Here is a 24,068-nt window from a genome sequence, read left to right on the forward strand (position 1 = left end):
CCACCACGCCCAGTCTCAATCCCTGTCTCAGCGTGCCCCTTGGGTGAGGCCAGCATGCCATGCCAGGGATTGAACCCCAGCCTCCGACCTCTGCCTAAGCAGGCACTTTAGTCTGCTGAGCTATCAGGACAGCCCTAAATCTTCAGACCTTGATTACTCTAAGAATATTTGCAGAGGATGAGAAGAGGCACAAACTCAGAAAGCACTGACTTTATTTTCATGTGACTAACAATTAATTTAAAATCAAGACATAGACATGTACCTACCTAAAGAGTTAGGGTTTTACTGATATCAATTTTTATAGAGGTGTCAATGAAAAATTTCTGGTGTGTTCTTCATAGAGGAACACTATTAAGACTAAGAGGTCCAGTCAGAAGTAGCAAGCTACTGGCCAACTGCTTCAGAAAGACCACTCTCTTGCCTCTGTGATGCCCAGTGAGGATGACCAAGATGGTGTCGGGAGTAATGCTAGCTTGAAGCTTCCCCACATGCTGACTGAAGGGTTTCTTGTCATGGTTCAAGAGCTTTCAGGGCACATCTTCAGTACAGTAGTAGCTAGGCATTTTTTGAAGCTTAACCACCCAGGTACCTCCATTCTTGTCCCCATCGACTGGTTTTGTGATTGTAGCAAGAACTTTCTCCTTCAAAGTGAAAATCCTCAAACACCTCACTGATGCTTACTTTAAAAAGAAGAAGCTGCAGAAACCTAGACACCAGGAAGGTGAGATCTTCTACATCATGGAAGAGAGACACTAGATTTCAGAGCAGAGCCAGGTGCATCAGAAAGCAGTGGACTCACAAATTTTAGCAAAAATCAGAGCTGTTCCTCAACTCCAGGGCTACCGGCAATTCGTTTTTGCTCTGACAAATGAAATTTATTCTCATAAATTAATGTTCTAAATTTCTTACTAAGAACCTGATTAAATAACATACATTTTCAAAAAAAGTTAGGGTTTTAGATTCTAATAATAATTCTAAAGTCCTTATAATGAAAGAAAATATAAATTAACATTTAGATGGTTCCAATTTTCCTATTTTCTCTCTCTTCATTCTGTAATGCTTATGATTTGAGCAGGTTCTATAATATCAGCTGTTCTTATTCAAATTTTTGAATATATAAAAATTACAGACAATCTACATATTTATGACCCTAGAAAAGCCCTCATACTAATATCCACTTTAATCTTTTATTTATGTGTAGAGGGTTTAAATTCAGCTAAAGGAATTTAATATCCTATATATCTTTAATATCTTACATGTCTGGTTGCGTATTTTCTTCCTGTAATAATACATGTCTTTGGAGGAACCTAAACTTTGTTAGCTGAAAATACAAGAAAACACAGACAAAAGCCCAAAGCAATGCCTTATTATTGCTTCTGAGTAAGGGTCAGGATTACCATCTTGTCATCCATAAATTCTACCTTAGACAATGAAGAAATTTTGATGTCAAGTGCATTAAATACTAATTTTAAAATGCTTGAATAGACACATCACAGGTGCTTGAAACATTAACAATACCGTGTTTTTAAAATTTCATTTTGAAGGCATTTTTCCCCTTTAACCAAAAGTATATGTCAATATATATGTGAAACATAACTAAGCCTTTTTTCCCAATTTAAATAATTTTACTGAAGACATTGCATTTCCACTTATAGTACAGTGCTTAAAGTGAAATGCTATGTTTCCCTGTGTACATGTTCCATTATTCAAGTATTGAAAATGCCCAGTACATTACGATAGCAGTTCAACTTTTAACTGCCACAGAATTTGCTACAAATTTAGGTCCTTCAATTTTATTGGTTGTGGAAGAATGCTATATTTATATTTAGGGTTGTCTTAATCAACCTCTTCAATGGTGGGCCCCAAGGAAGCCCCACCAGGGGGAGGAGCTCCTCCACCAAGGGAGCCCCCAGGCATCCCTCCAGGCAGCCACCTGCATGCTGGCACCACTTGGTGATGATGGGATTGCAGACCTTCTCCAGCTCCTTCTGTTGTTGCTCAGATTCTTCTTTCTCTGCAGTCTGATTTTTATCCAGCCAGTTCATGATTTCGTTACACTTGTCAAGAATCTTCTGTTTATCTTCATCATTAATCTTGCCTTGAAGTTTCTTATCTTCAACAGTTGCTTTCATATTGAAAGCATAGGACTTCAATGAGTTCATGGAAGACACTTTGTCCCTTTGCTTCTCATCTTCAGCTTTGTACTTCTCTGCTTCTTGGACCATAAGCTCTATGTCCTCCTTGCTCAAACAGCCCTAATCATTAGTGATGATAACCTTATTCTCGTTTCCTGTACTTTTATTGACAGCAGAAACACTGAGGATGCCACTAACATCAGTGTCAATAGTTACTTCAATCTGAGGAACACCACAGGGTACAAAAGGTATGCCTGTGAGTTCAGACTTGCCAAGCAGGTTGTTATCTTTGGTCATGGCTCACTCCCCTTCATATATCTGAATGACCATGCCAGGCTGGTTGTCCAAGTAGGTAGGGAAGGTCTGGGTCTGCTTGGCAGCAATGGTGGTATTGTGCTTGATGAGGACTGTCATGATGCCACCTGCAGTTTCAATAACAAGAGAAAGAGGAGTGACAGCCAACAGTAGCAAATTTTGGACATTTTCAGGCTTGTCTCCAGGTAAAATGACTGCCTGAACAGCTGCACCATAAGTAACAGCCTCATCAGGATTGATGCTCTTATTCAATTCTTTTACATTAAAGAAGTCCTGCAAAAGTTTCTGGATCTTCTGGGGATATGGGTAGAACGACTCACCATGACAATATTATGAATCTGAGGCTTGTCCAGTTTAGCATCTCCAAGAGCCTTCTCCACAGGGCCCAGAGTATCATGGAACAGGTCAGCATTCAGCTCATCAAACCAAGCATGAGTAATGGAAGTATAGAAGTCAACTCCTTCATGGAATCAATCTCAATACTGGCTTGGGTGCTGGAAGAGAGGGTTCTTTTAGCTTGCTCACATGCAGTATGAAGACAGCAGACAACTCTTTTGTTCTCGCTGATGTCCTTCTTGTGTTTGTGCTTGAATTCAGCAATAAAATGATCGACCATTCAATTGTCAAAATCTTCTCCACCTAAGTGGGTGTCTCCAGCTATAGATTTCACTTCAAAGATTTCATCTTCAGTAGTGAGGATTGACATATCAAAAGTGCCACCTCCTAAGTCAAAAATCAGCCCATTTTTCAGCTCCAACCTTTTTATCTAAGCCATAAGCAATAGCAGCAGCAGTTGGTTCACTGATAATTCTAAGTATGTTAAGATCAGCAATGGTTCCAGCATCTTTGGTTGCCTGACGCTGAGAGTCATTGAAGTAAGCTGACACAGTGACCACAGCATTGGTAACAGTCTTGCCTAAATAAGCTTCTGCAATCTCCTTCATCTTTGTTAGCACCATAGAAGACACCTCCTCCAGGTAGAGCTCTTTGTCTCTACTCTGTATTCTACTTGAACCTTGGGCCTGCCTGAATCATTCACCACCATGAAGGTCCATTGCTTCATATCAGACTGGACAGCAGCATCATCAAATCTACATCCAATCAGACACTTAGCATCCAAAACTGCGTTGGTGGGGTCCATCGCCACTTGATTTTTTACAGCATCTCCAATCAGTCATTCGGTGTCAGTGAAAGCGACATAGTTTGGAGTGGTCCGATTTCCCTGATCACTGGCAATTATCTCCACCTTTCCGTGCTGGAAGACACCCACACAGGAGTAGGTGGTGCCAAGATCAATGCCAACTGCAGGTCCCTTCACCATGGTTGCTCACGTATAGGCCTGGCTGTGCTAGCGAACACAGCACACAAGAATCCTCTTACCTACCAGCACGTTCAATGAGCCATTGAACTAAATCTTTTAACTTTGCTGTGATTTAAGTCTGCTGTGATTTTATGATTGGATAAAACCCTCAATGAGCTTTTGCAAAAATATTGCTTATTTTCCGGATTTGCTCCCCATAATTAACCTTATGTATACTAGATGGATTTTTATTACAAGCAAAAGTAGCTATATTTTAAGTGAATATAAGCTAACCAGATATAGGTTGTCACAGAATCTTCATTATTATTACTATATTCACTTTTAGTTTAGGAATGGAAGAGTCTAGCTTTCCAATCATACACCTATAGCCAATGAGCCAACTATCAGGATTCCTACAGGGCTTCCTGTGCTCCCTTAAGCTGATAATCTAAATTGAAACAACTGGCTTAAGGTCTAAATCATGCATAACTGTGTTCAAGTGAAAAGATGAGATCTAAAACAGATGGAAATAAATAAATATCAGTTCTGAAAACATCATTTCAGCCAAGGGAATCTTTATAAACTGACTTTATGAGATCTGAAATTGCACAAGGGTTAAGTAAGTCACCACTAATGTCTACAAATTCGAGATTCAATGTCTTTTAAGATATGGAAATATATGGCAAATGCTATGCACAGCATCCCAAAGTGATCTAGAATAAGGCACAAACAGTGGTAAACCTTAGGATAGGTATTGTCATTAGCCATCAACCATCAATAACTACATGCTTCAGTATTTCATTTCTGTTTGCTTGGCTGCTAAGTAGCTTTTCCATCCTTAATTTGTGTATTTATGCCCAGGGAGTGTCTTGTTCTTCATTTCCTTGTTGCTAAAGCCACCAACATCTTAATCCTTCTAAGCCCATGCACTAGTTGAGTTACTGGTGAAACGAGGTTGAATCAAGGGCTTAGTCCTCAGGATTCAAACACTAAAATTTTCTGCAAATTATTGTTTTCAAACTAATTTTGTGGTATTTAAAATATAAATTGCTAGTAGTATGGTTACTATAAAACATAAAATTGGGCTGAGAATCTCAAAGATTTCTGTAGAAAGACTATTATGAATTTCCAGCATCCAACACATTATTGAATAAAATTCATAATGAAAATGAGAAAGCTGATAAAAGGTTAAAGACTTGACAGTATAATAACTTATTATAGAGTTTAATTTGTCTTTCCCACTTCAATTACATGTTGAAATTATATGATTTTATAGAAATGTATACATATATCATTGTTGGCATAACAGGTTTCTTCAATATTAGTAAAATGTCTTAGGATTGTAATAGGTTATTGATCTACTCATTGTCATGAGTTATAAGATTAGGAATTAAATGTACTAGCTAAATATCTACTGTGTGCCTGGTATTTTATATATTTTATATCTGACCATGTTTTGTAGATAAAAAATTGAGTACCTGAAAAAAATAAACAATTCTTACAATATTAATGGGATTTTAACCTGCCTAATGCCAAATGACTATAATACTATAATTTGCTTTTACATTTTCACTACAAAACAAATCAATGTAATAGAAGATATTAACTGAACTTCATGAATGATGAAATTAAAATACATAGGAAAAGTGATGTTCTTAAGGCCATAGAGAACTTGACAGCAAATATTTGCTTTAAGTAAATCAAAATAAAATTCAAATAAAACATAAGTGTCTCAACACACAGATTAGACTCATAGTGATTCTATTTAAAGCCTCCAACGTGCTGGGATTACAGGTACACGTCACCACACACAGAATCTGTGCCATTTTAGTGCATCCTGGAGGCAGGCCCGGCATGGCTCGGTCCTCATTCTTCTCACTTTTTAATATAGATCAGGGCTAGGGAGATGGCACAGTAGAATAAGTGCTGCCCTCAGAAGCGTGAGGGCCTGAGTTCAATCCCCAGTTCCACGAAAAAAAAATTATATATATATATATATATATATATATATATATATATGGATTCAGAAAGTTTCCACTTTTTGCAGATCTAAATTCCATGCATAAATATAATGGATTTATATAGTAATATTTATATATTATATGCTTTATAATTATGTGCTAAAATAGATGTATATTTAAATAGGTGTATATTTATGTGCAAGTGTTTATGTATTAATAATTTTCCCCTCACAGATCAGTTAAACCCAATATTTTGGATATGAAGAAAAAATTGCACAATTTAAAAATAAATAGAGCAAACAAAATGTACAGCTTTTCAAAAATATTTTGTTTTGTTTTGAAGAACATAATGCACATCTCTAAATGAGTACTTACAAAAGGAAAGCAAACAAAATTTATGAGACTTGTTTTATTTTATTTTGTTTTCCTGTATTTTAGGGAAGGGTCTACAGGGTGTTCAGGGTCTCACTACTAGATCAGACTTGTAATGATCCTCCTGTTTACAGACTCCCAAGAGCTGGGATTACGGGTGAGCACCACCATACCCGGCCTTAATTGAAGTCTCAGTGCACCCCGGAGGTGTGGCCAGCACAGCAGACCTTGGGATTGAAACCCCCGGCCCCTGCATCTGCTTGCAGGTACTTTAATCTGCTGAGTTATCTGGCTGGCCCTAAAAATTTAAGAGACTTGAAACTACGTCTAATGGTCACTTAATGTTTTCATATATGTACACTGTTTAAATAATGTAGCTTAATTATACATTCATTATAACGAAAGTTTAAACACTTTATAAAGCTCACAAATAAATCATGCTAAGTATTTTACAGACTAACCCAAAGTATTTTGATGCTTTGAATTAGGCACAATTTTCATACACAACTTTTAGACTGAGATGGCTCTAACATAGCAACAAGTGCTGTTGTCCTTACTTTACTGTCCTTTAATACAACTCATACAAATTTTACTCATTTATAATTAGCATGCCAAACTGCAGTTCACACATACACTTCCAAAGTGAGAGGGAGTTCATTGCTGCATAAATTAAATTGTTTTTCAGAGATGGTTCTCTGGCAGACGGGTTAATATTACCTTATCTCATAACAAACCATTCTGAAAACTACTGCAGATAAAATTACATTGAATTATTAATTGTGCAGGCAGCCCAAGTTTAATAATGATTCTGAGCTGCTCACATTTCTGCAAGCACTTTATTCTCCAGTCATGGCATCACCAGAGACAATTACCAAGTCAAGAGCTGGGAAGGTAAAGTTACATGGAACTGAAATCATAATTGGTCTCTGACCCCGCTTTGATACCAATTAAGTTCAACTCTCCTATTTTCTCCTTCTAAATAATGCAGGCTTGCCTTTGTCTGCTATTCATAAATATTCTTTGATATTTACTACTAAATGACACTATTTGCTACAATGGCTGGCATCCAAGGGCATCACGAACGATAGTTAAATAGTCATTTTCATTATGGATATGGATGATATGGAAAGTAGGTTTTGTTTTGACAGATTTGCACACATACACAACATAGCCATCCCCTCACCTCCATTGTCTCTCCCCTTCCATTTTGCATGTCTTTTGGGAGTTCCAGTGAGTATAGTGTATTTTATAATAGCCCCTAACATTTCTTCACTAGCTTGATCCAATGTCAACAGTCTGAACAGGTTAAACTAAATATAAACAAATAGACCTTTGCCTTCACTTTCCAAAATAATGTTCTGGAGCACTTAACTTCACACTAGGAAGTAGATGTACAGGAAAACTCGAATTTGGATCTTGTAATAGCTTCTAGGGTCACATTACAACAAAAGCTGTGAAAGGCATAGGGTCATCTTAGTGTTGACAAATAACAGGGTTTATCTAGAAATTGAAACTCAGTGACGTGAATGAGTGAAGCTAACCTTAGAGGGAAAAAATGGTGTAGGGATATCTTACTAATGTAAGCAGTGAACTGGGGCAGTTTTCCTGCCTAATAAAACCAAGCATTTATTAATGTTAGTGCAGCATCTTACAAAGTCTGCTGGCCTGAATTTAGAGCCCACAGCGTTGGCTGTGCTTCTTTAGCTCTTGGATTGAAGTTTAACCATGAGTCACCAGAGTTAGGTTCCTTGCTAGTGACTGAAAGTTTTCTTCTAATTCTAAATCTGTCATTCTAGTTAAATACACGTTTTCCATCAAGAAAGAGGACAGATTTAGGCATTCACAGTCTGGAGTGAGGAAAGAAAAGAGAAAAGCAATATTGACTGTATCTTAAATAAGGTATCTATTAACTGCCAACATCAAATGCATTGATTTAAGTAAGATTAGTCCTCAGTGACTCAACAAAGTAAAATATCCAGTTTGCCCAAGTATATTTTAGAGAAACAGAAGAGAAATATATTTTGAAATAAAAGTCTACCTAATTCATTCAGTGTTACCAGTATATGAACTACAGTGTTCAGACAAAATGCTAATGGGATACAAAGTAGTAATAGAATTTGTTATTATGTTCTCAGAAACAAGTGGGGGCATAAATAAGTTTACATGGGTTAATGTATTAGAAAACATAATGGTATATGTGTTTGTAAGCACAACATGTAAATACATACACTCAAGAATTTGCTCATTGCTCACTTTAATACTCTTGACCATAAGAATAGGTTTTATTCATATCAGTATGGTCTATGCATATGAGCTCATTCATTTGTAATTTTCCCTGAGTACATGTTATGGGCTTAGGACACAAAAGTAATGCCAAATAAGATGTAAGGCATCTGAATACATGAAAAAGGACCTCATGAACTATTTTCAGCTGAGCTAAGAGGAGACACCTTGCCTTGTGATAAGAGTGGTAAAGCAGTTGGCTTTCAGCTAAAGAAATGGTAGCTCCATTATATCAACAACATAAAAGTATTGATCAGTTACTATCATACATTTAGTAGCCTTAAGGTCAAAAAAATTATTTTAAATTCAGTTCCTTGCTACAAGAAAAATTGCTGAGTGGAATAAAAAGGATGCCAGATAAAATGCCCTTTTCAACTTTTAAAAATAATTTCCCTATTCAGCTTTCATAAAACATACCTATTTTTAAAATAATAAACAGATTAAATTATTATGAGACTGCTGGGACTGTAGATCAGCAATAGAGTGCTTGTCTAGCATTTGCCAGGTCCTGAGCTCTATACCACAAAAATTAAAACAAAAAATGAATCAAGAACACAATAAATATATAGCAAAAGTTCTGTCTTAGTTACTTCTCTTATTGCTAAGACAAAATACCAACACCTAAAGTTAAAAGAAGAAATGCTCATTTAACTCACAGTGTGTAAAGGTTTCGTTGCATAAGGGCTGGCTCCAAGGCAGAGCGGCACGTGGCAGAAGGGCAACAGTTCACAGAGGCAAAGGACAGCAAAAGCAAGGCGAGAAACAGTGGAGGAGGACAGCCTCTTTCTGGCTCTTTTGTCTTATCCTGACTGCTGGGATCAGGGTGGTAGCAGTTCAGTCAGTAGACTGATCCAGCAGACACTCACCCATAAAGCAGCATCCTTAATCCCAGCATTGTGCTGTGAGTCAGTCACAAACTCCAAGTTCATTTGCCTTAGAAAAATCTCTCTGGCCACCTGAGTCTTTGGTTGGACATCTAATCACAACCATAGCCTTCCATGGCAGCCCCCCAAAGTCCCAGGCAAACCCCTTTATGAAAAGCATTTAGTGCATCCCCAAGATTTGTCAAAGTCTTAAAAGTTTCAGCATTACTAAAATATCCATGCCTGAAGTCTCCTCTGAGATGTAAGGTCAACTCCCAGATGTGAGCCCCTGTACAAATGAAAAGAAACTTAAACACTTCCCTTATTCAGTGGCACAAGATAAACATTTTCATTGCAAAAGTTACAAACAGGGAGATACAAAAGATTGGGACCAAAGCAAGTTCAAAATCCCATGGGGCAAACATGAAGTTCTGTAATCTCACATCCAACATCTGATGCAATCTGGTCAAGATGAGACTGTAATAATTATTGAAGGTCACATAAGTCATTCTTTTCTTCTTTCTCCCGGTCATGGCATCACCTTTGTCTTTTTTTATTTTGTTACACCACTAAGCTTTCAGGTGGGCTCCAACTTGCTGTCATTCCATCTCAGCCTCCCAGAGAACTGGGATTCCAGACATTCACAGCTTAGATTTAGATGCCCTGTTCAGGTGAGATTTTCTCTTTATTTTTAAACTTAGTCCCTAGGAAATCAATTCTAAGTTTCTAGTCCATCCCCAACTTGCTAAATTTAATTATGGATCACAACATAATTTAATATTTTTAGAACTCTTTTATATCTTCACAAATACATTGCCATTCTACTTTTTAAAAACTTCCAAGTTCCCTAAAGAGCTATACATAGCAGGTCAAACAGAACCCACCACTTCTCAGAGCAAAACTAGTTCTCTCTGAGAGAAAGATTTCAGTAAAGCTTTGCTGTAAGGAATCAGGCACAGCAGATGATTGAGTGTAGTCAGTTATCCAAACAGCTGTTACTTCACACCAGAAGGGACAGCAACCCCGATGACCACATTCAATATGAAGATCAGAATTTGCATTTTCAGAATCATTTGTGTATCTGGTACTAATGTTGTCTTCACTATCATTCATGAAAATGGGCATAATCCAAAATAATATAGAGTTTCTAATTCAATAAGAGTGGCATAACCATGAGAAGAAAAAATAAATTTAAGAAATACTTTTGTATATGTACTTTAAAGAATAGATATATCATATAATGAAATGTCTGGTGACTAGGGAGAAAATTCTTAATTATTTTCAAAAAACACGTTGACTTGTTAAAATCCTAGTGGTTTTAAAAAAATGAAAATTTTCATTTGAAACAAAGCAACTGTCTTGAAGCTGTAGCTTAGGAGAAGAGTGCTTGCTTAGCATGCACGAGGCCCTGGGTTCAATCCTCAATATATCAATCAAATAAAGCAACACAATACCAAACAAAAAGCTCTTACTGAATCACAAAACATAAGCTATCCACCTACCAGTTTCAAAACAAAGATTTGATTTGCCTTACACTGATATTGTCTTCAGCACTAACAACCTTGGTACAGCTATGAAGTGAATTCATAATAGTCTTTGTTGAAAGTTTTAAAACTTCATATGCTGATAAGTGCATAATTTTTCACCTTGATGAAGGAAACATATATATATATATATATATGATTCAAATTTGACATATATTGCATAAGATAACTTTTCTATTTAAGAGCAGAGTATTGTGTATGAAATCATAATATATTCCAGACAAATTTTTTTATTATTGTATGCTAAGTGTAATGCCCTAAGGTATGAATACTTATTCATGTGACATGGAATAATTTGTGGTCACTAATGTTTGAACACAGTACATTTTCTGTGGGTCTATCAACTGTCCTTATCTTGTGAGCATGGAACTGACTACCCTTTACTCTGAGCAGTTTTTGTACAGGGAATCACCCTACTAAATGGTGTGACAATGCTTCCCCCAGAACGAATGACAGATACGCTTCTTGCCCACCCAAGGGTCACATTCCCTTAATCCATACTCTGCCCTGTGTCTCCTTGAGTGTGCACATGTCAGACTCTCTTCATAAAGTCCTGTACAAAGTGGGTCTCCAGAAGGCAGCACAAAGATATGAGCTTTCTGGTTGTCACGCACACAGGAAGAGAGGAGAGTTAACAGGAAGAAAGCAAAAAAGGAAGGGGCGGGGAAACATGAGAAGAGATGGGAAGGGAGCGAGCATCAAAATGTCCAATAAAATGTCTAGGAGTTTGTAAGCAATTTATACAAGATAGAAAATGAGTTGTACTATTTTTGTCTGTTCATATGACACAATACATCCAAATAGTCACTGATAGTATTATTTCTTTATGTGATCATTCTCTCTACTACCTCTGGTTTGATTTTCCTCTTTGTGCTTCAAGGTTTCTATTTTCTTTTCAAGTATCCTAAGCAAATATTCACAGCTCTCCTTTTCTAAGTTCCTCAAAGGTAAATGTATACACCTCTGAAGGTCATTAACATACCCATTCATCCTATAAATCAGTTGCTCAGCTATCTGATTTTTGAAAGCCGCCCTCAAAGTCAAATATCAGATTCAACCTTCTTATTCAATGTTGAACATCCTGAAGAGGATGCCTGAAATAATTGAATTAAATAATTAACAATATTAATAAAGAAAAAATGTGGGATATTGTTATCATTTACCTTGCATTCTCCTATAACTTGGAGACATACGAACTGACACCCTTGATGGTGCATTCTCTCTTATAAGAACTGCAAAATTTGCGTTTACAGCTGTTTTCGTGTTTGTGTACCTCTCAGTACTCATAGTCATGGCTCACTTGCATATCAGGAAAGCTCTTCTGTGAGTCATTTTTTACCTGTGTTTTGCCAAAGATAGGGTTGACTCCACACTGCAGGGATCACCATAAGGAAATATTACTCAAACTTCCATTTTACTATTAAATTATGTGTCACAAAAACTGGTAAGGGTTTTGTTCAAAGTTTAATCATTAGTCAAGTGGTTAGCTGTGTGTTGCTTAAAGTAATTGTACTAATATTTTTTCACGGTAATGAGAAACATAAACATCTATTTTTCTTCTACTATTTCTAAGTTAATTAAAAGATTTCATTACTCTCTTGTTAGAAATGACTTATGTTATAATAACTACTCAAACTATCATCAGATAAGACAGAGTTTGTGACTGCACACTCAACAAGATTTGTGACTGCACACTCAACAAGATTTTGTGGTGGGAATATCCTAAAATGATTTCCATTTCTCTCTGTTACCCTAATACATATATGATGGTGGCATTGAAAACTGTTGTATCAATTGATGGGGTTAGTCTAGGAAAATAACTAAAGAGAATTCTTAAGAAAAGTAAAAGACATAATTTGCTTAATGATTATGTACTTTAGGAGACTATCATAATGTAACCTTAAGCGCTGGTTGTTGATATAGATTTACAGAAACAAAGGAAACTATGAGTTATATGGGTTGTGATAAAAATACAGACAACAGACAATGATGCACAGACAATGGAGTGGTTGCCCACTGGCACAATGAAAGATGGAACAAAATTCAGGGGGTGAGAACAGCATGCTCAGGAGGCAAAGAACTTGGCCTTTTATGAAGTTTTTAAGATTTAATATGCCTGTAACAGTGGGTGAAGTTCTAAGGAGCAGAGAGGAAATCATATGACAAACAATAAAAATGAATTCAGGATGAATCAAAGCTCGATGAACAAGCTAACACGTTACATCTAAAATCTAGGCATCGTCAATGCAGTATTGATTCCAACCAATTCTTCTCCTTACTTTTTCATTTATCCATTTTGATTGCTCTCTGAGATACTTTAATGTATAGAGTAAATGTTCTGCACCTTTAGAAAATACTATTTATTTTATGTTTCAAGGTTCATGCCATAGTTAGCTCTGCAGGACATGCTGAGTATCATTCACAGGTCTTGCTTACAACTTGTTTCAAATTATAAATTGGTTATTGCATTCAGTGAAAATTCACCTGGCACATAAAGATTGGGAAAGCACTATATTTAAATACATAAGGCATGTTAACTATACAACTGCCTGAAACATATACAAGCAATAATATTAATGGTAAAATGGTTTCTTGTGCTGGAATATTTATTTCTCCCCAATACTCACAATTCTGTTCTGAGAGCATCATATGTCCTTGCTCTTTTTTAAAATTTGTTTCCATAATTATATTGAGAGACAAATAGCAATGAGACAGTTTCAAACAAAATTGGTAGGACAGTTTAAATAATTAACACATTGCATACTCTCTTCCTAGTGGTTATTTGCTGTACAAGATGCAGACATGATATCCTATTTACAAACACTATTAGAACAAATCCCTCTATTCATTAAGAGAATATAACTATATATCTATCCTAATCAATTTGAATACACAGATACAAAATGGACATTCATCGGTATCCCCTTTTTTGTTTAGTTCTGTCATTTGAATATTATAGGTGTGTAAACTCAGCAAAATATTCTAAAAGAGTCCAGTAGTCCATAAGAGTATTGGATCTTCCTCTTGACTGGCAGTGTCAGAAATTGTTGACCTGAGTCCCCTACAGCTCAACATAACAGCATGGCTTTACCTCTTAAACATCACTTTTATACTTTTCTGCTGGATGGTTAAGACCAAGATTAAGCAAGAGCTACGCAACAAGAGTTGTAGCTTTTGCATCTGATAAAGTCAGTAAAATACCCTCAGGAATTTTTCCTGAGATCCTGTACCTCAGATTATAGATCCTTTGTCAGTGTCAGCCATGTGGATGAGTCACAGCCATTACTTGGCCAATGTGCTCTCTGTGAAAGCCTGAGAGAATGTTTTCTCTCCCTGTGACACTCCTTAGGCACACTCTACATCATCAATTACTTTCCTCTTTGTACCCATAATCTCCTTGATCGGAAAATTTGGGACACTACGGAGTTACATGATGTTACAGTACAAGTTCTCATATGTCCTGAATCTTAATTGACCTTGGAAAGCTAGAGCCAAAATGTTTGCTTTCCTTGCAGCCCTCCTTTTTCTCTAATTTTTGTCTGCAAACTTAAGTAGATGATTGTTCAAAAAGAAGGTGGTGGTGAATGAAGGCAGGAGACAGCAAAAGGAATGTTGCGGGACTGTCCTGCTATAAGGTTGTACATGGTTAGATTTCTGGACCTATGTGTAAACATAAGAATTATATAATTCTTTATGCCTTTTTAAAAATATATTTTAATTTTTTAAATGTTTTTTCATCATGTTCTGTAGAGACTTAAAGTTCAACATATCAATACTTGATGAAAAATACCTGTTCCATGTTAAGCCTAAGATGTTTGATATTCAAACAGATAGTGAGGTCAAGCTTAACAGCCTTTGTATGGTAATAACAATAAGCTTCTCTTCTGGAGGGTTAACAATCTAAGTTTGTCCTTGCTCTTGATGAGATTCTACCAGAAGAGGATACAGCCCCTTCTCTCTCTAACACAACACTTAAGCACAGGACTTGCCTGGGAAATGAATGTACATGATCTCATCTGTCTCAGTTGCTTTTCACTCATTGCTGGTACCAATACCCAACACTTAAAACTAAAGGTTTATTTAGCTCACATTTTGTGGTGGTTTCAGTCTGTACTATGCTGGCTTCAAGGCAAACAGCAGCAGTTCAAGGCAACAGAAAACAACAAAGAGCAGAATCAGAGCTCCTCCCAAGCGGTGCAACTCCACAGTGGTGTGAAGATCAAGCTCCTCCTAAGTGGTACAACTGCAAAGTGGCACTAGGAAGTCCTGGACGTCTTCAAGCGGGGAAAACCTTCCTCAACTCCTTTATATAGACTTTTTGCACTGAGTCACTCTGGGGTGGGCCCAATAGGTCCCTAGGGAAGGTCCAATGGTGACCCAAGGTGTGCCTTCCCAGCCCTCTGGAATGGGGCTGGGGATGGGGGATGGGGGGGAATACTGTCCAGAAACACGTGGAGCTGCCAATCCAGCCAAGCTTCTGATTTCTCAAGTTTACATGATGTATCAACTACCACACCATCTAAGCAGAGGCTTCAAGACCTATTGAACAGTTTTGAGTGTTGTTTATCTGTGCCATATGAGCTGCAATCACCAAAGGCAGCTAGCTACCTTTTGTTAACTCCATAATAAGACTGAAAGACACATCTGTATTTTGATGTGCATTTTGCACAGTATTTTGGAGTATCTGTCTAGGCCCAGTGTTATGTCATGAATTCTTAAACAACTTCTCCAAGCTACAGTCACATAGATTTGTATATACGGAAGTCACAGTGATATAACATGAAAACCCAATTTGTAACATGCAGCTTTGAAGATGGAGGAAGCAATTAATAAGCCAAACAGTAGCTAGTCTCAAGAATCAAGATAGTCAGTCCAAGAAAATAAAATTTTCTCCTACAGTCCCCCAGCTGAACCATCAGAGGTGTGTGCATGACTGCCCATCATACTGGAAACTTGTCCCACTGGTGATACAAACCAAGTTAATCACTTTGATAAGTCTTTACATAAATAAGTCTAATTAAAAGTTTATAAATAGAATCTAGTCAGCTCGTTGAATTTGAAAAACTATTGCCCAAATATCAATATTAATACTATTTTTTGTAATTATAATTATTATGATTATAATAATCAATAAATGTATTTCATCAGAGAAATTTATATCTATGAATAGTTGATCAATTATTAATTCTCTAAATTTTAATGTGGGTATCTTACTGGTACCCCTTTTTCTAGTGTATGCATTTACCACTGCTATAGTGTAAGTTAGCTGTAGTACAGTTCTTTTATGCCATTTACATATTCTTTTCAGGGAAGTGTGACATGATGACATCTAAAATCAATGACATTTTTGCATTATTATAATCAAACACAAGTGCTTTGTATTACTTATCAGGGCATCTTTGTGATATTGCTAAACATAGCTCTTTAATAATGTTGTACATTACTGTATTTTTATTTTGCAATAGTAAAAATGTGACAATTTAGATTGCCAACTGAAATTTAACAACAACCAAACATTAGGACAATGCATGTAATATACATGTTATGTTCCAGTGCACATAAACAAAATCTTTAATTCACCATAAATAAATCTCAGGGGTCAAATATATAGAAGGCAAATACAGTCTGCAAAATGATATGAATAAACTCCTCTCATTTTCACAATTTCAAAGCATACAAAATAATACCATTATGTTATTTCTTGAATACAAAAATCTATTTTTTCATGATCAAGTGAGGGTTTTTCCTGGAATATGAAGTGTGTCCAATACTTAAAATGTGAGGGCTGGCCAAATAACTCAGCAGATAAAAGCATCTGGCTTGCTTAGGCAGACCCAGGGGCCAGGAGTTCGATCCCGAGGCCTGCCATGCCAGCCCAGCCCCTGAGACTGTGATTGAGGCTGGTTGTGGTGGAACGTGCCTGTAATCACAGCGCTTGGGAGACTGTAAACAGGAGAATCACTATGAGTCTGATCTATACAGTGAGACCTTCTATACCCTGCAGACACTGTCCTAAAAACAAACAAAAAATAAAAAACAAAAGACAAAACTTTAAATAGGAGACATTCAGTTGATTCTATTAAATGATTAAAGAAAATAGTCACACCCATTAGGGTTTAAATCATCAGAGATGGTAAGGGAATTAAATACCCACAAAATTAATCAAGCAGATACTTCAGTACAACGAGTAAAAATGTATAAAATTAGTTTAGAAAATTATGAACTAGCCAGTCCTGCAACAGGCCCATTGAGTGTGTGGGAGAGATTCCGGCTACCCTGTGCCAGTGTGACCTATTGGTCCCAGACCAGGCACAGTGTGGGTGACACCTTCTTTCACCCTCATGGGATGCCGCCCATCACTGCGTAGTACCCACGACACCCCGGCCACATAGTAGGAATTTCTGTTGTGTTCTTGGAAGCCCCAGATACAGTCCTACTCAAGGCCCAGTGAGTGTGTGGGAGAGCAGCCTCTCGCCCCAATTCAACCTTGTCCCCTCCAGATTCAGCTCAGGCCTGGCAAACAGGCCTGGGGTGAAATCCTGCAGCTGCAATCCCTGTGGAGGGTGTAGGGGAAAGAACCATCCAGGTAGTACAAGAGAAGAACATCTTGCCAGAGGGGCAAAACAGGTGCACCCCCAAGGGTAGCAGCAGGAAGGAGCTGAGCACAGCAGCCACCCAAACAAGGCACAGATGGATAAATCCAAAACTTGTAGATTTGTACCTGAACTTCAGTAAGTGCTAAGGTTATAACTACAGCAAAGATCTACAACAAACTTCAGAAGACAGAGCTACACAAAATGAAAACAAGAAGGAGCAAATTGCAATCTTAGACTGCAAACCCACCCATAACAACTGCAGAGAACACTAACACAGAACAAATTGTGAATCACACAGCTGAAAGCAATGAATCAACAGCTTCTGAAATAAAGAAACAGCTGCAGAAAGGTATAGAGGAACTCAAATTGGAAATGAAAAAACAAATGCCTGAATTAATAACATCTGCAGTAAACAATCAAATGCAGAAACCTATGGAGGAAACACAATGCCAACCCAAAACAAGTGCAGAGGATACTAGCTCAGCTCAAATGTCTGAATTAATAGTATTGATATTAATAAGCAACAGCAGAAAGTCATAGAAGAACTCAAAGCGGAATTATTTTCTACTAGCTCAGCTCAAATGTATGAATTAATAGCATCGACAGTAAATAAGCAACAGCAGAAAGTTATAGAGGAACTCAGACCAGAATTATTTTCTGAAATAAAAAAAGAATTCTCTGAAATCATAGCATCTGGAGTAAATATCAATTACAGAAACATAGGGAGGAAACCCAACCTGAAAAAAACACTGCAGTAAAAGAAGTTATAATTGCTTCTAAAGAAGACATTGATAAAAAAAAATAGAGGAGATTAGAAAAATGATGGATACCTTGAATGAGTAATACAGGAAAGAAATAGATTGCATGAAACAGAGTCAGAGATATAGAGGAAATTAAAATCTCACTCACAAGCTTGCAAAACCATTTAAGTGAAAGTGAAGACAGAGTTTCAGATCTTGAAGATGCTGGTGCAGCTAGTGAAAAGCTAAGAAAGGATCTCTTAAAAACAACTAGGATGCAGAAAAAAATACTCCATCACCTGCAAGATGATTGAAAGATGAACAATGTGAGACTAATAGGCATCAATGAGAAAGAAGGACTCAATACAAATGACATTAAAAAAATATGGGCAAAAGTAATAGAAGAAAACTTCCCAAATATGAGGAAACAATCTGACATTCAGGTAACAGAAGCATATAGAACGTCAAGTAAACACAACGCAATCAAAAACACACTGAGACATATAATAGTCAAGATCCCAGAAATTCAGCACAAGAATAATATACTAAAAGCCACTAGAGAAAAAAAAAAAGAGGATCACATCCAAAGGAAAATTCCTCAGATTTACCGCCGACTTCTATTCACAAACCCAGAAGGCAAGAGGAGGATGGAGCAGAGTATGACAAGTCCTCTATGAAAACAAATTACAGCCCAGACTACTATAAGCTGAAAAACTCTCTTTCAAATTGAATGGAGAAGTGAAATACTTTCAAGACAAAGAACGGCTAAAGAATTTCATAATGACAAAGCCAATCCTACACAGGCTACTGAATGATGTTCTAGAGAGGGACCGAAATGATCACAATTCCACGAATGAGATCATAAGCAACCAACTAAATAGGACAAGCAATTAAACACAGGAGAAAAAGGAGTAAACGTCAACAGGTAAATAACATGTCAATCATAAGTCAATACATCTCAATTCTAACCATCAATGTAAATGGACTCAATTCACCAATTAAGAAAAATAGACTGGCACAGTGGATTAGGAAACAAAATCCAACAATATGCTGTATACAAGAAACACATTTAACTCATAAAGACAGTCATAGGCTGAAAGTCAAAGGATGGAACACAATACTACATGCCTCAGCACCTCAGAAAAAAGCAGGGGTAGCCATCCTATTCTCACACAGTCTCAACTTCAATTGAAGAATGATCAAGCAAAATGAAGGCTACTATATACTGGATAGGGGAAAAATTCAAGAGGAAGAGGTAACAATCATAAATATGTATGCAACAAACACTGGAGCACCCAACTGTATAAAGCAAATCTTAATGGACATGAAAAATTTGATACCTAATACCACAATCTCAAAAGGAGACCTTAACACCCCCTTATCCCAAAAAGATAGATCAACTAGACAAAAACTTGGCAAAGAAATAACAAAACTTAACCAGAGCTTGAAACAAATGCACTTGGTGGACATATACAGAGTGTTCCACCCAACACAGCTGAATACACATTTTTCTCAGCTGCATATGGGTCATTTTCTAAAAGAACACATACTGGTCCATAGGTCATGCTTAAGTACATGTAAGAAAACAGAAATTATCCCATGCACATTATCTCACCACAGTGCAATGAAACTGGAAATAAATGACAGAAGAAACTGGAAAAAAACCTTAAATACATGGAAATTAAATGACACCCTACTCTATAATCAATGAGTCACAGAGAAAATTAAACAAGAAATTGAACAATATCTGCAATTCAATAAAAATTTAAGCACAACTTATTGTAATTTATGGGATAAAATGAAATCAATTCCCAGAGGGAAATTCATAGCTGTGAACTCACATATTAGAAAAACAGAAAGGGAACAAATAAATACCCTAATGCTGCTCTTTCAAAAACTAGAAATGAAGAGCAAATCAAACCCAGAGCCCAAAGATGGGAGGACGTCATACAGATTAGAGCAGAAATTGTCAATTGAGATAAAGACAACAATTCCAAGAATTCAAAAAGCAAAAACCTGGTTCTTTGAAAGATTAAATAAAATTGATAAGCCTTTACCTAACCTCATCAAAAAGAGGAAAGAAAAAAATCAAATACAAGCAATAAGGAATGAAAACGGTGTAATTACCACAGACCCAGTGGAAATTCAGAAGATTATCAATAGCGACTTTGAGAATCTTTACTCTCACAGAATGGAAGACACGGAAGAAATGGACAGACTCCTACAAAGCTACAAATTGACACACTGAATCAACAAGATATAACCACTCTCAATAGCCCAATAACAGCAAATGAAACATGAGACAAAATTAAAAACCTACCGACAAAGAAAAGTCTAGGTCTGGAAGGATTCACAGCTGAATTGTGCAAGAAATTTACAGAAGATATAGTCACTATATTCCTCAAACTCTTCATTGAAATTGAAAAGGAAGCAATCCTCCCAAAATCATTCCTGGAGGCAAGTATTATACTGATACTAAAACCAGGGAAAGACACAACTAAGAAAGAGAACTACAGGCCAATCTCCCTCATGAACATAGATGCTAAAATCCTCAATAAAATCCTAGCAAACAGAATATGGCAAATGATCAAGAAGATTATGCACTATGAACAGGTAGGATTCATCCCAGGTATGCAAGGATGGTTCAATATTCGATAATCCATAAACGTAATACACTATATCAATAGAGCAAAAACTAAAAACCACATGATCATCTCCATTGATGCAGAAAAGGCTTTTGACAAAATCCAACACGCATTCATGTTCAAAGTCTTACAGAAAATTGGAATAGATGGCCTCTACTTCAATCTGGAAAAGCCATTTATGAAAACCCAATGGCTAACACAATCTTAAATGGGGAAAAAATGAAATCTTTTACTCTTAGATCTGGTACAAGAGAGGGATGTCCTCCATCACCACTCACATTCAATATAGTCCTGGAATCATTAGCAGCCATTAGACAAGAGAAAGAAATAAAAGGAATAAGAATAGGTAAAGAAGAAGTTAAATTACCTTTATTTGCAGATGTCATGATCCTTTACTTGGAAGACCCAAAAAACTCCACCGAAAAGCTACTAGAATTAATATAGAAATTCAGTATCATAGCAAGTTATAAATTCAATACCCAAAAGTCAATGGCATTCCTCTACACAAACAACGAACACACTGAGAGGGAAATTATAGAAACAATACCTTTTACAATAGCACCGAGGAAAATGAAGTACCTTGGAATTCATCTAAGTAAAGAAGTCAAAGACCTTTTCAAGCAAAATTACAGTAGTCTTAAGAAAGAGATCCTAGAGGATTTCAGAAAATGGAAAGATATTCCATGCTCCTGTTTAGGAAGAACTGACATTGTGAAGATGGCCATACTCCCAAAATTGATGTACGGATTTAATGCAATTTCTATCAGACGCCACCAACATACCTCACAGAGGTAGAGAAATTATTCCTAAAATTTATCTGGAACCAGAAAAAACCTAGAATAGCAAAGGCAATCCTGGGCAATAAAGACAAGGCAGGAAGAATTACAATTCCTGAATTGAAATTATACTGCAAGGCTACTGTGACAAAATGAGCTTGGTACTGGAAACAAAATAGACCTGAGGATCAATGGAATAGATTAGAAGACGCTGAAGGACCTACCAACACACTCAGCCACCTTGTCTTTGACAAACGAGCCAAATAAACTCAATGGAAGAAAGATAGACTTTTTAACAAATGGTGCATAGAAAAACTGGCTTTCTATTTGCTGAAAACTAAAACTTGACCTAGGCCTATCACCATGCACTAAATAAAGTCAAAATGGATTAAAGATCTAAACATTAGAGCAGAGACACTAAATCTCTTGGAAGAGAAAGTAGGAACAACTCTTGAAGACATACGGGTAGGCAAAGATTTCATGAACAGAAATCAAATTCCACGGGAAACAGTTGAAAGAATTAACAATTGGGACCTGCTCTTACTGAGAAGCGTTTTCACATCAAAAGAAATTACCAACAAAGTGAAAAAGCAACGCACATGTTTGGAAAAAATCATGACAAATAATTACTCAGCCAAAGGTTTGCTCTCTAGAATTTATAAAGAACTAAGAAACACTAGGACCCCAACATTTAAAGACCCAATCCAGAAATGGGCATCCAAGATGAACACATGCTTCTCAGAGGATGAAATTAAAGAAGCAAATAAAAATATGAAAAAATGCTCCACAACACTAGCCATCCACGAAATGCAAATTAAAACTACGTGAGATATCATCTCACCCAAGAAAGAATGGCTATCAAAGAAATCACATAACAATAAATGTTGGAGAGGCTGTGGGGAAAAAGGAATCCTTCTCCAATACTGGTGGGAATGTAGACTGGTGCAATCATTATGGAAATCAGTATGGAGACTCCTTAGAAAATTTGAAATTCAAATCCCATTAAAATCAGCTATTCCTCTATTGGGAATTTTTTCAGAGGATCTGAAAACATCACATCATAGGGATATATGTGTGCCTGTGTTTATAGCAGCACAATTTGTGATAGCCAAAACTTGGGAACAACCAAGATGCCCATCACTTGAGGAATGGTTGAAAAAGATGTGGTATTTTTATACAATGGAGTATTATTCAAGTATTAAGAATACTAAACTCGCAGCCTTTATATTAAAGTGGTGGCCACTTGAAGATATACTCATACATGAAATAAACCAGACACACATGTGTAATATCATATAGTTTCCCTAGTATAAGAACTCAAAAGGAGAAATACAAATAGAAAGGTATAATACAAGTAAAAGGAAAGCAAGATCTCGAGGACTCACTAATCAAGAGAAGGAAAGTAGAAGAGCTAGGAAACATGACAATGTCAAGCCATACAGTTATATGTAGAAGATGGGCAAGGCAATGATCCTGAAAATCTCCAGAACATTTTTGAATCTAGCAATTAATTGGAAAGATTCTCACCCTGACTAACTACATATCCGGACAGCTGTGAAATAAGCAACTGCACTGAAATTGGTAATCTGTAATAGTAGTTTCACACTTGGAGTGCCTGGTATTCCGGTCTTCTGAATACAGGCTGCTTCTCATGACATGCCAGTTGCTGCTGTGTTGTCTCTTGGGTAGATGACTGTTCAAAAATAAGTGGGTGGTGAATGAAGGAAAGAGATAGGAAAAAGAATATTGTGGGACTGTCCTCCTTCAAGGCTGTATTTGGTGAGATTTTTTGACTTTTGTGTAAACATAAGAAGTATATAATTATTTATGCCTATTTTTCAAAATATATTCTAATTTTTAAATGTTTTTTCATCATATTCTGTAGGGACTTAAAGTTCAACATATCAATACTTGATGAAAAATACCTGTTCCATGTTATGCCTAAGATGTTTGATATTCAGACAGATAGTGAGGTTAAGCTTAACAGCCTAGGTTGTATGGTAATAACAATAAGCTTGTCTTCTGGAGGGTTAACAACCTATGTTTGCAGACCAAAATTAGGGAAAAGGGAGGACTGCAAGGAAAGCCAACGTTTTGGTCCTAGCCTTCCAAGACCAATCAAGACTCAGGACATATGAGAACTTGTACTGTAACATCATGCAACTCGGTAGTGTCCCAAATTTTCTGATCAAGGAGATTATGGGGCCAAAAAGGAAAGTAATCGATGATGTAGAGTGTGCCTAAGGAGAGTCACATGGAGAGAAAACATTTTCTCAGGCTTTCACAGAGAGCACATTGGCCAAGTAATGGCTGTGACTCATCCACATGGCTGACACTGACAAAGTATCTACAATCTGAGCTACAGGATCTCAGGACACATCCTGAGGGAATTTCACTGACTTTATCAGACCCAAAAGCTACAACTCTTGTTGTATAGGTCCTGCTGTACCTTGGTCTTAACCATCCAGCAAGAAAGTATAAAAACGAAGTGTAAGAAGCAAAGCCATGCTGTTACGTTGAGTTGTAAGGGACTCAGGT

General features: G+C 36.8%; 1 pseudogene; it reads right to left on the reverse strand.

The window, feature by feature from the left end:
* Nucleotides 1-1,836: 1,836 nt before the first annotated feature.
* On the reverse strand, nucleotides 1,837-3,771 carry LOC101574446 (annotated as a pseudogene).
* Nucleotides 3,772-24,068: the final 20,297 nt, after the last annotated feature.

Source organism: Octodon degus, unplaced genomic scaffold (assembly GCF_000260255.1).
Source record: "Octodon degus isolate 3935 unplaced genomic scaffold, OctDeg1.0 scaffold00150, whole genome shotgun sequence".
NCBI lineage: Eukaryota > Metazoa > Chordata > Mammalia > Rodentia > Octodontidae > Octodon > Octodon degus.